This window comes from Stegodyphus dumicola, chromosome 7, assembly GCF_044657685.1.
Source record: "Stegodyphus dumicola isolate Sdum_Otavi_A_Nest chromosome 7, ASM4465768v1".
Classification (NCBI taxonomy): domain Eukaryota; kingdom Metazoa; phylum Arthropoda; class Arachnida; order Araneae; family Eresidae; genus Stegodyphus; species Stegodyphus dumicola.
This window is the reverse complement of record NC_140774.1, coordinates 125,051,988-125,066,982: the sequence shown is the minus strand read 5'-3', so window position 1 is coordinate 125,066,982 and position 14,995 is coordinate 125,051,988. Positions and strand designations below refer to the sequence as shown.

Here is a 14,995-nt window from a genome sequence, read left to right as displayed (position 1 = left end):
AAAGCGAGACTAGATAAGAGGGAGTCTGTTGTAATCTAGAAAATTGGCTGACGTAGCAATAAATATTTAATGAGATAAATATCTGTAGCGTACGTGACATATGCTGAAAGCAGTTTGGAATTAGAATTTCCGAAATTCTAATTTCACCTCCCTCCGTGTAAGGCATTCGTCTCAATTGGTAGCTCAAGTTCTTATCCGACTGACTGTACCAACTAGCCAGTAGAGATTGCGTTTCTCTTCGGGGCCATAGCAATTTAATCGTTTGAGGATTCTACTGGCAAATTAAATTTCTCCGCATGAACCGATGGCAGGGCCCTTAGGGGCCAACATAGCCTACCCACTGCTGTGAGTGGGCAGAGGTTACTGGATGCACGTTCACGACCCCCTCCCTGCATTTGGAGGAAAGCCCCTGCTTAAATCGCTGCTGCAGAGAGCTCGTCCTCATGCTCCTAATTAGAAAGGAATTAATGGGGATAAAAGCCCCTATCTAGCTATTATTATAGCAAACCTTCCCTTTAGAATGCGCCGCAAATATTCGTTGTCACGTGATTGTAACCGAGCAATTTTGTCCTCCTTTCTCGCTGGTGGTTTAGTGTTAAGATGGATAACTTTAATATGAAACACTGACAATTTACTTTATGTGATACCAATTTGCAGGCATCTTATTTAGGTTATTCAATATAGTAAATAATTTGGAAATTCTGAATTTCAAGTTCCTTCCAAAATAATATTCTTGGAATGTAGTACGTAATAGTTGTTTATGGCAACATTTATCTGCGATGGATATCCTCAAGCTTGCATAAACAAATGTGGATCTTTTCCTGCAGTAATTCCAGGACCAAGCACATTTTTTTAAATCTAAATTTGAATAAAAATGACTTGCAATCAATTATAGTTCGGGTTGAACTTGAACAAATCCTTGGCCAAGTTTTTAATCACGCCATTGTCTTCATTAATTTTCGTGAAACTTCCAAAATATTATTCCTTTGAATTTGTTCAGAGGGATATTTTACTATCATTTCTCTTATCTGAAATTTATTCTTGGAAATAGTTTTCATTTACTAAAGAGTCAGTGAATTCAAGTGTTTTGTTTCTAGATGAGATACAAATCGATGTATTAAAACTGACATCTAAAATCGATCTGTTAAATTTTAGAGATGAACTGCAAGTATCTTGTAATAATTTATGATATCAACTGGCAAGTGAGCTTAGCATTTTCTCTTTTACTGTATACCATACGTACATTAACCTAATATTTAACTTTTTGCAAGAGAATTTTGGTGCGTGTATATTTTTTACATGTATCAGCAGTGTTCGAAAATAGTAAAATTTCTTGTAGATTTAAACCATTTCCGCTTCCAAATAAATTTGGAATTTATTATTAAATATTCTAAATTGTATTAAAAATTTATTATTTATGCTAGACTGTAATCAGAATTTATTAAGTGCTGGTGGGTTGTGGCCAAAGCAAAATTTTTAAGTTCTATGCACAGCTGAAAAGAAAATGCATAAAAACATTTTAATATGAATGAAATCAGTTTTTTCCTTCCAAGCAACAACCAATTCGTGAATAATTCTTTTGTTGCCAAATCATGAAACAAAAACTTTTGACATTTCAGGTATGCATATGGCGTCATGATTTAAATTTAAGGTAATATAACAACTTTTTCTCAATATCCGTAAAAGAATTAGCGTGACAATAACATATCATGTCAATTATCCTAACCTGAAACAAAAAAGTTGTCAACAGCAGCTATTTATCTAAAATGCTGACATTAAAGAAAACTTTTCGTCATTTAATGACGTCACGTACAATAGCGTGCTTTTTTCAAAAGCAGAATATGACCTTAATTTTTATCTTCAGCTTACAACACTATTGCCACTTCGAAGAATGAGCTCAAAAATTAGTATGTTTAATTAATATCTCGGCTGATTAAAGTCGTACGAAAAAGAGAATGGTCGAAATGGCTTCCCACGAATCCCCATCATTCTGGAGGAGACGACGTCACAAACAAAGAGAAGCGCCCAAGATTTAATAGTGTAGATTATAAATTATGTTTAGAATTCATTTAAAGCAAAACTCTTATATTCGTTATTGAAAGGGTAATAAATGTTTTAAGTTTTCGAATCTGTGTTTCATTTGGATGAATTACTGATTGCTCGCATCTATCTTGTGTTGTTCGAATTTTAAAAATTCTAACTTAAAATAACTGTAACTGATTTAAGAATTCTAAATGTTGGAATATCTAACAAGTAGTAAGATCACAGCAATAATTCACTAATTGAGAATTCCACTCATTTTTCCCTCTTTTCGTTTGTGTGTTTCTGCTAAGTCAAAATTAAGCTTCTTGTTAATTTATACTCATATCAGTACATTAATTTTTTTCATCGACTTCAGTGCCATAAAAAAGTAACATAGCATTTTTTAAGAAGCAAGTATGTATTTTTTTTTTTTTTTCATTTTCGTATGAATGTAGAGAAAAATTTGACGAAATAGCTTCCGTGCATGATTTTGAATAATTTTTTATAAAGGAATTTAAATAACTTAAGTTACGCTGGAGGAAAAAAAAAACTTACGTATGAGGCTTTCGTAGAATGCTATGCGCAGGTACGCCAGTCAACTCCATTTTAACCATCTTATTACACATGATTTTTTACACCTAAGTTTCCTTGATAGAAGTAAAAATTGTTTGTATAACAGATGAACAAACAGAGCGGTTATCTTACGTCATGTTAGACTGAAAATGTTCTAATAAGGATTTAAATTAAAAAATATATTCTTTATAACCCCGCCAGTTACATACATAGTTTTCGGAGGTAATGTATTTGGTTAAAATATTCGGTAGTGAATTCTCAGTGAATAAGCGAAATTTGATTCTCTACAACACGTTTTTATTACATTTAAAATTATATCTGTCTGTGTGTATGTGTGTGACGATTCTTTTTGTTCACGGCAGCTCATATGAAATTCCCAAAATTTCCATTTTCCATATATAAGTTTTTTGCATTCATATAAAAATTTGATTAAATTTGGGAGAAAATTGTACTGGAAGTGGTACTTTTATTGAAGCCAATGACTGTTTTTAATGGAGAGCTGAATGTTGTATTTTTTTTTTTTTTTTTTTTTTTTTGTAACCTATAACAGTTTTAATGAAAAAAACTAGGTTGTAGTAGAATCCAAAATTTAAAACTTATTAATGAATAGCTATATAGTATGTATTATGATAAATTGTTATATTTAATTACGTATTGGTTTCACTGCATTTACACTAGGCTTATATGTGTAGCATTTGTTAGTCGCGTGATTTTCAAGGGCATCGTAGCCCGTCTTTGCCATACGCCTATTGTTGCAGTTAGACTCCATCAATCTGAGGTCAAACAAATTTTCTCTGCAACGGTGGAATTTCTTGTTGATGAAATTCTCTGTTTCCATATTTGTACATTTTGTAGCCAAATAATTCAATAAATTAAACAGTATTCAAAATAGTAATAAAGCATCAGATTAAATGTATTTAATGTCACAACAAAACCAAAGAACTTGAAAAAAATGCTTAACTAATGCAGCACTCTTGTGAATTGTTCATTTCCATAGTTCACCGTTGTTAAGCAAGTCTAGAGTGAGACATCGTCAGCTCACGCAGACGATCCCTGTTCACACCATCCGGGTAAATTAGCGTGGGCACTGCAGTGAGCATTCGTTGCAATTATATTCGATGTGGCGATCTCACTGTGATACAATCAATTATACAGTGGGAACATACTAAGCGGTAATCCTACTACAACCTTAATGACATTTGTTGGTTAGCTGAAAGTGGAGAAATTAAGCACTTACTCTAAGAACTGATTTCTTTGTATCGTATTTCTAACCGTTATTTATTATTTCTTCAACCAGTGTCCATACTCTTAGACATATACTTCCAGTCACAAAAGTGTTTTAATATTGCAGATTATTCACATTTTGGCATTTTTTTATTTAAAAAATAAATTTTATAAAAATTTCAAGATCTTTTTATACGGTTTCCGGATTTCATAGTTAATTTCGCAAAAGTTTGTGCTTATTCTAAAATGTAAAACCCAAACAAAATTGACCGAGATGCTTAGCTTCTTAAGGATATCTTCAGGAGTTAAAAAATAAATTAGAATAATTTGAAGCTGATTCATTGCCCCTTTAATGCCATTCAGTGATATGATTGTAACATTCTTTAATTTATAGTTTTGTTACGTTTGGCATGACGAAAGAGTTTTCACACACGTAATTTATAACTTTTCAAATGCTAAATATTTAGTAATAATCTATCACAATATTATAATTTTAGAAACAATATCATACAAAAATTTCATTAAACTTACATTTTTCATTTTTAAGGTACGCAAATAATATTACGTGTTGCCTGAGTGCTAATGCTGAACAACTCTACCACTGTCCTTTAGAATTCGGATTGTAAATAATATATATCTTTAAAAATAAATAAATAAATGTAAATTGATCAATACATTCCACGATAGTCTGTGTAGCGGTATTCGTCATTTAATTTGTTAACACAGGATATCTTTTCATAAATTGATTGATATTTTATTTTTAGTTAAGTATGAATGCAAACATTTCTGTATTCTGTTTGTGTACAATCCCTGAACATGATCTCAAACGTTGAAATTAAAAATTTCGGTCAACTTTTGTCTTACGGAAGTCAAACTGTTTGTCTTTTTACTTGTACGAAATAAATGAAGTATTGTAATCGCTAAAATTTTCAGGCATCGTATTTCAACGAAAATATCCATTTTGACCGTTCTCGAATCCATTTAAACGATATTTTACTGACATCTATACGTACGGACAGCATAAAGAACTCTTCCTTCCAAAACGGATTGTAAAATGGATTCAGAAGGGATTTTTTTTCGTCACGTCTGTACGTGCGTATGTATGTATGCATACATCTCGCATAATTGAAAAAGCGATTAGCCATAGAATTTTGAAATTTTGTATATTGGACTGTTATATCACTTAATTACTTAATTATGCTCCTCCCTTTTTTGTTACAATCAGCCGCACCAAACATATATATTTATATATAATCATAAGAATGAAAGGGGAATACTCCTATTAAAAGAGCTTAGTTTTTTAATCTTATATGTTGATGGTTCGGGCACTTTTTGCTTTAAAAAAGATCGAATTATGTTGTTTTTATGATCCGGTTAAGGATTTTTATGCTTTTAGTCGATATGCATGCAATAGTTGTAGAATTGGGAGCAATTTAAAAGTGTAAGTTTCGCTTTGCCTAACGAGGCTATTTGTTTACATTTGAAACTTAGTGAATTAAGTCAGTTGGCGCACCAACTTCAGTGTCCTTTTGCTCTGTGGGACCGGAAGTTAACTTTAAATTGCGAGCACCGAAAATTTTGTATTCCTGTCCGTTGGCCAATTTGCTTGTTTATTCTCAGAAACTCTTAATTTTAAAAGTTGTTTTTAACTGTATTTTGTGTTTTATAAATGTTTTAGGTCTTTCTTTGTTTTACAATTTTTAATGAACATGTTTTGACTTTTTATGCATTTTTACCTTGCCGAAAAAGGAGAATTGAACTGATTGAATGAGAAATATATCTGCACTGAAATAAGTTTAAAAGAACTGTGGCAAAAAAAATATGTATTATTTAATAGGCCATACAAAGAATTCGTAAAGTGTCTACATCAGACTTCATTTTATAGCGAAGGTAAACTTAATATATCTCTAAGAATAAAAAGGGGATTGTATAAAAAGTTTATTTTATAATTTTTACGATCTCGTGTTTTAAATTAAAAAAATGCCGTAACATGCTTGCTTTTATTATTTAAAACAATTTTGTAACTGGAAATATATGTCTGCGATTATCATTTTGTAAAATAAAGGCCGCTTAAGGACTTTTATGAACATGGTGTATGAAATTAATGTTTTTTAATTTTTATACGGCTTTGTCATTACTATATATTGTTAACGGAAATGTCCAGGCGCGGTAAGATAGCTTCCCCGCAAAGCAGCTTTAGGGTTGCCTTTACATGGCAAGGAAAAGCAAGGTTGCCTTTACATGGCAAGGAAAAGCAGGGTTGCCACATTTGGCGAGAAATCGCCAGTTTAGCGACATTTGGCGACAAAATTGGCTATCTGCCATGGACGGATGGAGAATTTTCTGGAACGAATTCTTACCGGTTTAGCTCAGACTGTTCTCGAACACAAGCCGAAAGCTATATAAATCCTGCTGGTCCGCAGTCAGAGTTAGTGAGTGCCTTGTCTAAAGTGCGAGATAGTTAGTATCGAATTGGTGTCTTGCCTAGCGAGTCAATCCCTGCGGAGTCAATCGAGTTGACAGCCGGGCAGCGAGTGCCGAGTGTCGAGTGCACCGAAAGAGTCTCGTACTCTATCGCGGTTAGTGCATCGTCGAGAGAGCGTATTGAACCGAAGAGTCCGGGAACGACTGAACCGAAGAGTCGAGAGATGTGCTCTGTGTGTCGTCGAGTGCATCGCGAGTTGTAGCGTGGAGAGTCTCGAAAGTACGTGGAGTTCCGAGAACGACCAAGCAGAGTCGGGAGCTTTACTCTAGTGCTTTGCCATGAAGCTGTCTCCACCGTGATAGCCTGATAACCTGGAAGATGTGTCGCTGATCGTGTTAGCGTGTTTATAGTAGTTCATCGACTGCTGTGAAAATGTGTTTTGGAGCTGTCCTGACAATACTGGCCAGTAAAGTGTGTTTCGATACTTCATCAAGTAGTATTGTCATTATTCACTCCAAATCCTCACAAACCCCATACGAACGTGAAGGAAGAAAATAACGTAACAACTGGTGTCAGAAGAAAAACGTAACAATATGTCTAAACTGATAAATTCTTGAGTCGCTCTTTGATTAAAAATGGAATACAATTCGTGTACTTTTCATAAGAGTAATCCAATTCTAAATTGAAATGTTTCCCCTTAAAAATTCGAGACTTAAAAACTAAATCTTTATGGTATATTCTGGCATTTAAGGGGACTCATACACCTTAAACCCCTTATGATCTTCGAATATGTGACTGTTGCAAGAATTGGGATATTTTATTTATTTTAAAAGCAATTACTTCCAACGTTTTACATCTGACTACATAATATAGCTGCTTTGGAAAATAGTAACCAGAAAGTTTGTGTTGCCACAAATATTTTTGTAATTTAATCCTCTTTGTTACAAAATATTTCGCCATATTTCCACCTTGCGCGCATGATAATTTAAAAATGGCTAATGGTACATACTTGAAATTCGACGGAATTCTTTATATGGGCACTACTTTCTACCTGAACCAACAATCTAATGAATATTTTAATATTGAAAAAATTTATGGACGAAAACGTTAAAAATTTTTTAATAAAATACATTTTATAAACTTAACTCAAAATAAAATAAAAATTTAACATGAAATTTTTAGAATTTTAGGTTCACAGTAGTTTCCAAATGTTATAAAAGCTATATATTAAATATGGAATTAAATTATGAAACAGAATATTTTAAACTGTGCGCGCAAGTTGAAAACATGACGAAAAATGTTGTCACAAAGGGGATTAAATTATAAAAATATTTGTGGCAACACAAACTTTCTGATTACTATTTCAGAAAGCAGCTATATTATGTAGTCAGCTGTAAAAAGTTGGTAGTAATTGCTTTTAAAATAAATAAGTTATCCCAATTCTTGCAACAGTCGCCTATTCGAACATCTTATGGGTTTTAAGGTGTATGAGTCCCCTTAATGTCTTTAAAAAAAGTTAATTCATTTTCTGCACAGGTCTAATTCAATATGTATGTCAAGTCTAATTCAATATGTATGTCATATGTTTAACCTTTAGCAGTACCAGTGAAAGCTGTCAGGTATTATCATTGCCATTCGATTTAGAATAATTCATTAAAATTAAAAATCGATCAAAAGAGGTGTTAGCCTGGTTCATCGATGTTTGCTGAGCTTTACATTTAATGCAGTTCGAAATGAACCAAGTTCTAAGTCCAATTACCTACGAGTAACTTGAAGATTTCCAGAAGGCTTTCTGTCCCAGATTTTCTGATCTGAAGCTAGTGCCGTTTAATGATCTTAAAGAAGTAGCTCGACATGCCCTTTAATTGGATTGGTGAGAAATGGGGAACCAATTAAGATCTGCCACACTTAAGATGTCTTGAACAAAGAATCGTTGCCCCGAGGTGGGCAAACTTCTAAGTCTTTTATCAGCTACTTTTAATTACTGTCATGCAGCAGCTATTGAAAGATTGTTAGCGCCCATTGTTTAGGACTAAGATTTCTGCCTGCCGTTATATTAAATGATGGCAAAATTACTTCAGAAAACCTTTGAGTTGGAATGGAAGGGCGGAATTGTCAGCTTTGATAGGCATTGCCGTTTTAATCTTTTCAAAGAAGGATCTAAAGGTCCTTTTGATGCTTAAATTGCAAGGAATATTTTAAATAGTGAGAAGTAATTAAATTAATTCTTTCATAAATTAAAAGTTATAGGAAGTTTTAAGATGGAATTTTATATCCGTCGTTTTTTTAATTATACTTCTAGATAGATAATAATGCAATTTTAATCTCTCACCGGCGTCAAGTAACAGAAACTATAGCAAGGAAAATATCAATAAGTATTGCAGAATGTATCCAAGGTAGCTCTTTTAAGTACTGTTTAGCATAATAAATTGAATCGAAATCTGTTTTCCCCAAAGTAATATCTAGGACTGCTGATAATTTGCATATGATTGGATCATTTTATCCTGCTTAATTGCATTTTTAATCTAAACGAGTTTTAGTAACGGCAAATAACTTTATAAAACTATCATTTCGCTTTAAAATTGAAAGTTGATGTTAGTAAATTGAGCGCCACGAACGCTTAATATGGTTTTCATACTCTTAAGCAAAGTTTTGGTTAAATTATAAATGCAGTAATTTTAACATTGAAGTAAAGGGGGAGTATATTTCTGCGTTTCGTTTAAAACAGGTCACGGGCTTCGAAACAAGTTTTTTTAAAAAAAATCATGCTTTGAATCTTGATGTACCTTTGATTGTTATATTATTTATATATTCTTATGTTTTGAACTGTAATTCGTAAATTTTAATTTAGCTACGCAGGGTTTTAAAATCATTTTATTCTTTTTTGTTAAAGGAAACTTACTATGTAAATGAGAATTTATGATGCTAGTTTGGAATTTTTTTTAATTATGGAAGGTACATACTGGTTGTCTTTATTCGAGGAATGTTGTTTTAGTTTCAGACTGTTGGGCACTCGGAACATAATGCTTCCTCTGGAAATAGCCATTTCCCATTGGGATGTTTGTAGGTTGTTGCATAATTGCGTGATGTGGTCTGTCGTCATAATTAAAACACATCCTTAGTACTGCATTAAAATAATCATTTTAATGTTTCTGGACAGCACGAACAAGTAAACATATATATTTAGAACTCAAAATTAATCAAAACATAACATCTTCCTCGCTCTTCTAGCTGTGTAACAAATTCGTTGTTTCCCCTTATAGCGTCTCGTATGCTTAAAAAGCGTACTGTAACGAGCTCCAAAAAGACTGTAACAGAGTTATCTTCAAGTCAAACAAAGATACAAAGAAAAGTCAGAAGAAGGGTGTCTAAGACTGTTTTATTCAAACACAAAAGTCTTCACAGACGGTCCTACTTAGGCTTACACAAGCCAATACTTCCGGCTTAAATAAGTAATGCTGAACTAAAATTAAATGCAGTTAGATTAGCCAAACGGCTCATAGGATAAAATAACGCTCGGGCAGGCTTGAAGAAAAAAAAAAAAAAAAAAAGAAAAAAACCGGTAAGATAAGCCTAATGACTAGAAGCACTCAGAGCCACAGAATCAAATCGCTATTTAGTCACGGTAATAATGTGGGCTCAAGTCGGCAGAATACGATTTAAAATCAACTTGCGAAATCTTCTCTTAAATAGCACTGCTTTCGCTCTATCTCATTTACATTTTGTCATGGAAAGCATAGGCGAAATGGAGAGCGATAGAAAAGTTACTTAATCCAAAAATTTAACACAATAATCAAAGATAAATATATAAATACTCACAACCATCTGAGGCGAGAGTGTGGGTGTCTATAGGAGACAGGTGCATATCCAGAGTTCGCCTCATCCTGACATCTGACATCTGTGGACGATTTAGCCATCTCATCTGCAAGAGCGTTGCCGAAGGTGCACAGCGAAGTGACTGACTTCACACGCAAGTTGACGGGGAAGTTCCATCTGAATTTTAATGAAAAACTCACCAGGGACGGATCCTAGGGTCTTGCACCCCTTTTTCCCTACCGCCGAGTCTCTCGAGAGGATTTTCAGCTCACCAGTATTTTGATTGGCTCCGCGTTGCGGGTGTGCAGTTACAAACACTCAAACCTTTTTCTATATTCTAATCAAACTTGCCGCAGCCACTAACACTATACCCATGAGTGCAGCATTCAAAAAATGCCTACCGCATGCTTAGCGTTACCAGATATATCGAATTTCAGTGCAGTGTTCATCTTCAATGTATTATGTAAAGAATCGATGCAAATTTTACTATTGCAAGCATTTTGTTAATTATCCATAGTATTATGCTGTGCCGCTGTGATAGATTTTGCGTTACCTAGTTTACACCCCAAAGATACCAGTAATTTTAGAAGTTATATGCTCGAGGTTCTTAAAGCTAGACTCAAGACCACTGTATTTGAGTTAATGCTTTCACACTGAAGTCTCTTTAATAATGAGACGACTGATTTTTTTTAGCAAAGAGAGAAACGGAAATTGTGCAGTTAACCACCTTTAAGTGCAGTATCATTTTCAGTTAGAGACTTACGAAATGATGAACAAAAGTTATATCCCGTGAGGATATGCTGTTGCAGCTTTCCGTTTCAATACAGAACGTGATTATTTGTAAGAAATTTTTCCTTTCTTACCGCCTGTCTTTGTGGTTTAACTGGAAGATGTTCGGCTAGCAGTTGGGGAGGTCCGAAGCTCAAATCCTAGAAGGTCACAACAGGTTTATCACGTTTCCTGCAGCAAAAAAAGTCTAATGACCCTAAATGTTTATCTTTGTAAAGAACCTACCATGTTTATAGTATATTTAGCAAATTATTGAATTTCTTCTAGGATGATTTAACTTTTACGAACTAGCTGACCATTTTGAATTGCTTCCGATTTTAGTCATTGAATGTTTTTAGCGAGTTTTAATGTTTCTGAGTGAAATTTTAAAGTTTAAAATCCGTTTTGAATTCTTTCTCTGTGTGATATGTGTTTCTACAGACTTGAGAATAATCTTATATTAACACGGTTGCTGGGATGAAAGCTTTTTGTGAATTTTTGAGAGAATTATGTTAATTTTAATAAAAAATGAATAACTTGAATAAAATATAAAAATATATGTTTAGGATTACTTGTTCTAAAATGTACCTCTTTGAAGTATTGCCAAATTACACTCATGTCCATAAATTAAGGATCATGCAAGATGAGGCAAAGGAAGAGTTAGAAGCAAAACAAATTTGACTTATTTGTAAAGCTTATTTATTAAACAAAAGGTAAAGAGCAAAAAAAAAGATGCTATATGTTTGATATTATTAAAAAAAATAGCGATTTTTTCTCCCTGGAGCAAATTACAAAAAAAAACCTATTTACAAAAAACCAATATTACATGGTTGGTATGATTGTTAATGCATTGTATGTCTCCCAAACGATGCAATACAGTCCGTACAACTCCTAGGCATGCTGAGTATCAAATTATCGATCTAATCTTGGGGGGATATTACACTACTCAAAAAGCAATGCTCTCCGAAGTTCCGGTAGACATGTAGGAGGAGGTTGACGGGCTGCAACTCGTCGGCCAAGCATGTCCCACAAGTGCTTTACTGGATTCAAGTCCGGTGAGAATGCTGGCCAGTCCATACGGGTGATATCCTCCGATTGAAGGCATTCGCTTACGATGTTTGCACGGTGAGGACGGGCGTTGTCATCCATAAACACAAATTGTGCTCTCATGGCGCCCCGAAACAAACGTACGTGTTGTTCCAGAATGACGTCCCGATAGATTTGCCTTGTCATGGTTCCAATTTGAACATGCAGGTCAGTTCTCGAACCCAGAATAATTCCACCCCAAACGAGCACTCCTGCACCACCGTAACGGTATCGTTCAATGATGTTTTCTTGGTGGTAACGGGTACCTGGAGCTCTCCATATGAAAGTCCGGCGAGAATCGGACTGCAAGCTAAACCTGGACTCGTCGGAAAACATCACACAAGCCCACTGTTGCGTTGTCCACAATGCATGCTCTCTACTTCAGGCTAACCGCAGGCGACAGTGAGTTGCAGTAAGTGGAACGCATCTGACAGGTCTATGAGCATATAGACCAATCTGCCCTAAGCGTCTGTACACGGTCTGCCTTGAAATTGTCGTACCAGTGGCTGAAGAAAGCTGACGAGACAGGCCTGAGGCTGTGCTCCGCCTGTTTCTTTTGGCAGTAACTGCCAAATACCGGTCCTCATTCGGCGTTGTAACTCTGGGGCGACCTGTGCTGTAACGTCTACTCACATTACCATCATCTTGGAATCGTTGCTAAAGCCTGGAGACGACACTCTGGGCAATTCCAAGTTCGTCTGATACTTCCAGTTGGGTACGCCCACATCCCAGACGCGGCCGATAATTCTACCACTTAAAAAATCATCCGAATGCGCCCTTTGTGTCATAACTATTCGGTTATTGCACTGAAGTGCTTATAAAGCGCCTGCGAACAATTTTACTTCTTTGCCTGTATTCCTTATATATCACTCTCTTACACTCTCGTCATTGTGACGTACCATCGGTGTCATCTGGTTACTTCCTGAAATTGCATATGATTCTTGAAGATGTGTGTAATGATTTTATAGGTGATATATTTATTTAAGAGTTCGATTTCCGCGTGACTCCGAATTATCCTTAATTTATGGACATGAGTGTAAACTAAAACTTTAGTTAAGAGCACGCATCCGAAAACAGCAATCAATTAGAAATAGGTCCTGGAAACCGTAACTTCGAATGACTGACTAATTCAGGTATGACTTAAACGAATTTTTGTTATTTTGCATTTAATTTTAAATACTCAACATATAATAATCAATGATTTTCATTCATTCTAATGGTAAATAATAGGTATTTATTTTAAAATTAATTTCCTATTACATCTGATTGCAAGTGAAAGAAAATACTCAGGCATGGTTCAAAATTTAAGTAGTACTATATTGTCTAAAATTTTAATTAAAAACATCCCAAACAATTTTCATTTATTGTAGGACAGGTGAATGAAGAAAATTTGATGTTCTCAGATTTATTTTATATATCTTTACAAAATCGAACCTCAGTGTGTTTAATACAATAAGTTGTTTCATACAATAAGTTAATATATAAAAAGATTATTTTTATTCTGTTATTTCAGCCTGTTGGGGAAATCAAAATTTAAGTTTTATTTCAGAACTCCCGTATCATTTCTAAATTTTAATCATTGTTTTGTTTCTAAATGAATTCGCTTTGAATGCGCCGTCATTCTGTCCGTCTGTGTTGAATAGATATCATTTAATTCTGCGAAACAAATTCTTTTGTTTGCAATAATTTGCATAGTTGGATTACTGTCAAATTGTATTTGGGATTTATAATACTCTTTGTTTTACTTCCTTGTCTGATGTTTTCGCGGAATAAAAGCTTTCGCATTTAACAGTGAATTATCTTTTGCAATGATATATGTAGGATTAAACATTAAGTTTTGTATCCGGTGCTGCTTTTATATTGCACTGAATTTCTAGGCAACACAAAGTTCTGTATTAACATATTGTAGCTGATTATTTAACTGTGTTTTGGAGTTTCCAGAGTATTGGAACAAAGTATCGTGACGTTTAAAATAAAGCTTAAACGAAGTGCAGTGACACATCATCGGGAAAACTAGCTCAGAGCAAATGCATAGTTTAAAATTAATGTTGTTTAGAAATGTCTCTTATTAAAATGAAAGAAATGTGAATATTTTTTCAAAATTTTGTTTGAATATGGCAAACCGCACCAAAGCTATCTTTCTCCTAAAGAAGGATGTTTTCGCGTGTGATTTCTAAAGAATTACGTTTAAAATTTTTAGATTATGTTAAAGCACTTCAGGGTTATTTACATAGAAAGGACGAAGCCTTAATGGAGTGCTTTTGGAAGGAAATTTTCTCACATTTCTCATTATGCGTGGAGAAAATCAAAGTTAGTCTTTGAACACAAGTTTTGAAGGTTTGCTCTTCCTGACCAAAATCCTTTGCGTGTGTGACGTCACTGATTGCTCAAAAGCAATTATTCTGTACTTCTTTTGTATCTCCGTTTCTCCAACCTTTTCAAATCAAGTGATGTCATTGAACTCGAGCGAAGGAAACCTTGTTTGTCTGCCTATCGTGAGGGAAATCATGAAAACCCTCAAACAATCAAACTGAGAGTTGCCGGATTTTGTACCCGAGTCTAACTACCTCTGTTCAGTAGTGTTTTCAACTCGTGGTCTGCGTGAAACAAAATTGATAATATAAAGAGTTAATATGTGCACCTCACGTGCTTTTGAGGGTGCAATATTTGGCATCATAAATATGCGTCCTTTCCCGATTCTTCCTGTGCTGTTTCTTTCGTTACCGTTTGCCATGAATTCGTTTTTTCCCCGATATATTCTCTTTCTGAAAAATCATTTTCTCTGACAGCGATCACTCCTTTTCATCAACTAAATAATTTAGGCGGGATTGGCTGTACTGATTGAACTTTCGATTTCTAAATCATTTTCATTCGACTGTTGATTTTACAAATTTCTTTTTAATTTCAAAATTTATTTTAATGTATATTTCGAGTATTAGCGATAAATGACCACTTTTATTTTCAATAAGTTCTGGTTTCGATGTCATCACATTTTAATGAGAAATGCATGAAAACATAAGAGGCTAATTTAGAATAAATTGATAGAAAACTGAATAGTATTTCATACTTTTGCCTTTTTCT

The 14,995-nt window shown here is 34.2% G+C and overlaps 1 protein-coding gene across 3 annotated transcripts in view; it reads left to right on the top strand.

Moving 5' to 3' along the window:
- Positions 1 to 14,995, top strand: part of LOC118196772 (tyrosine-protein kinase transmembrane receptor Ror2-like) — a 452,306-nt gene that overhangs the window by 283,251 nt on the left and 154,060 nt on the right. The window lies entirely within an intron of this gene.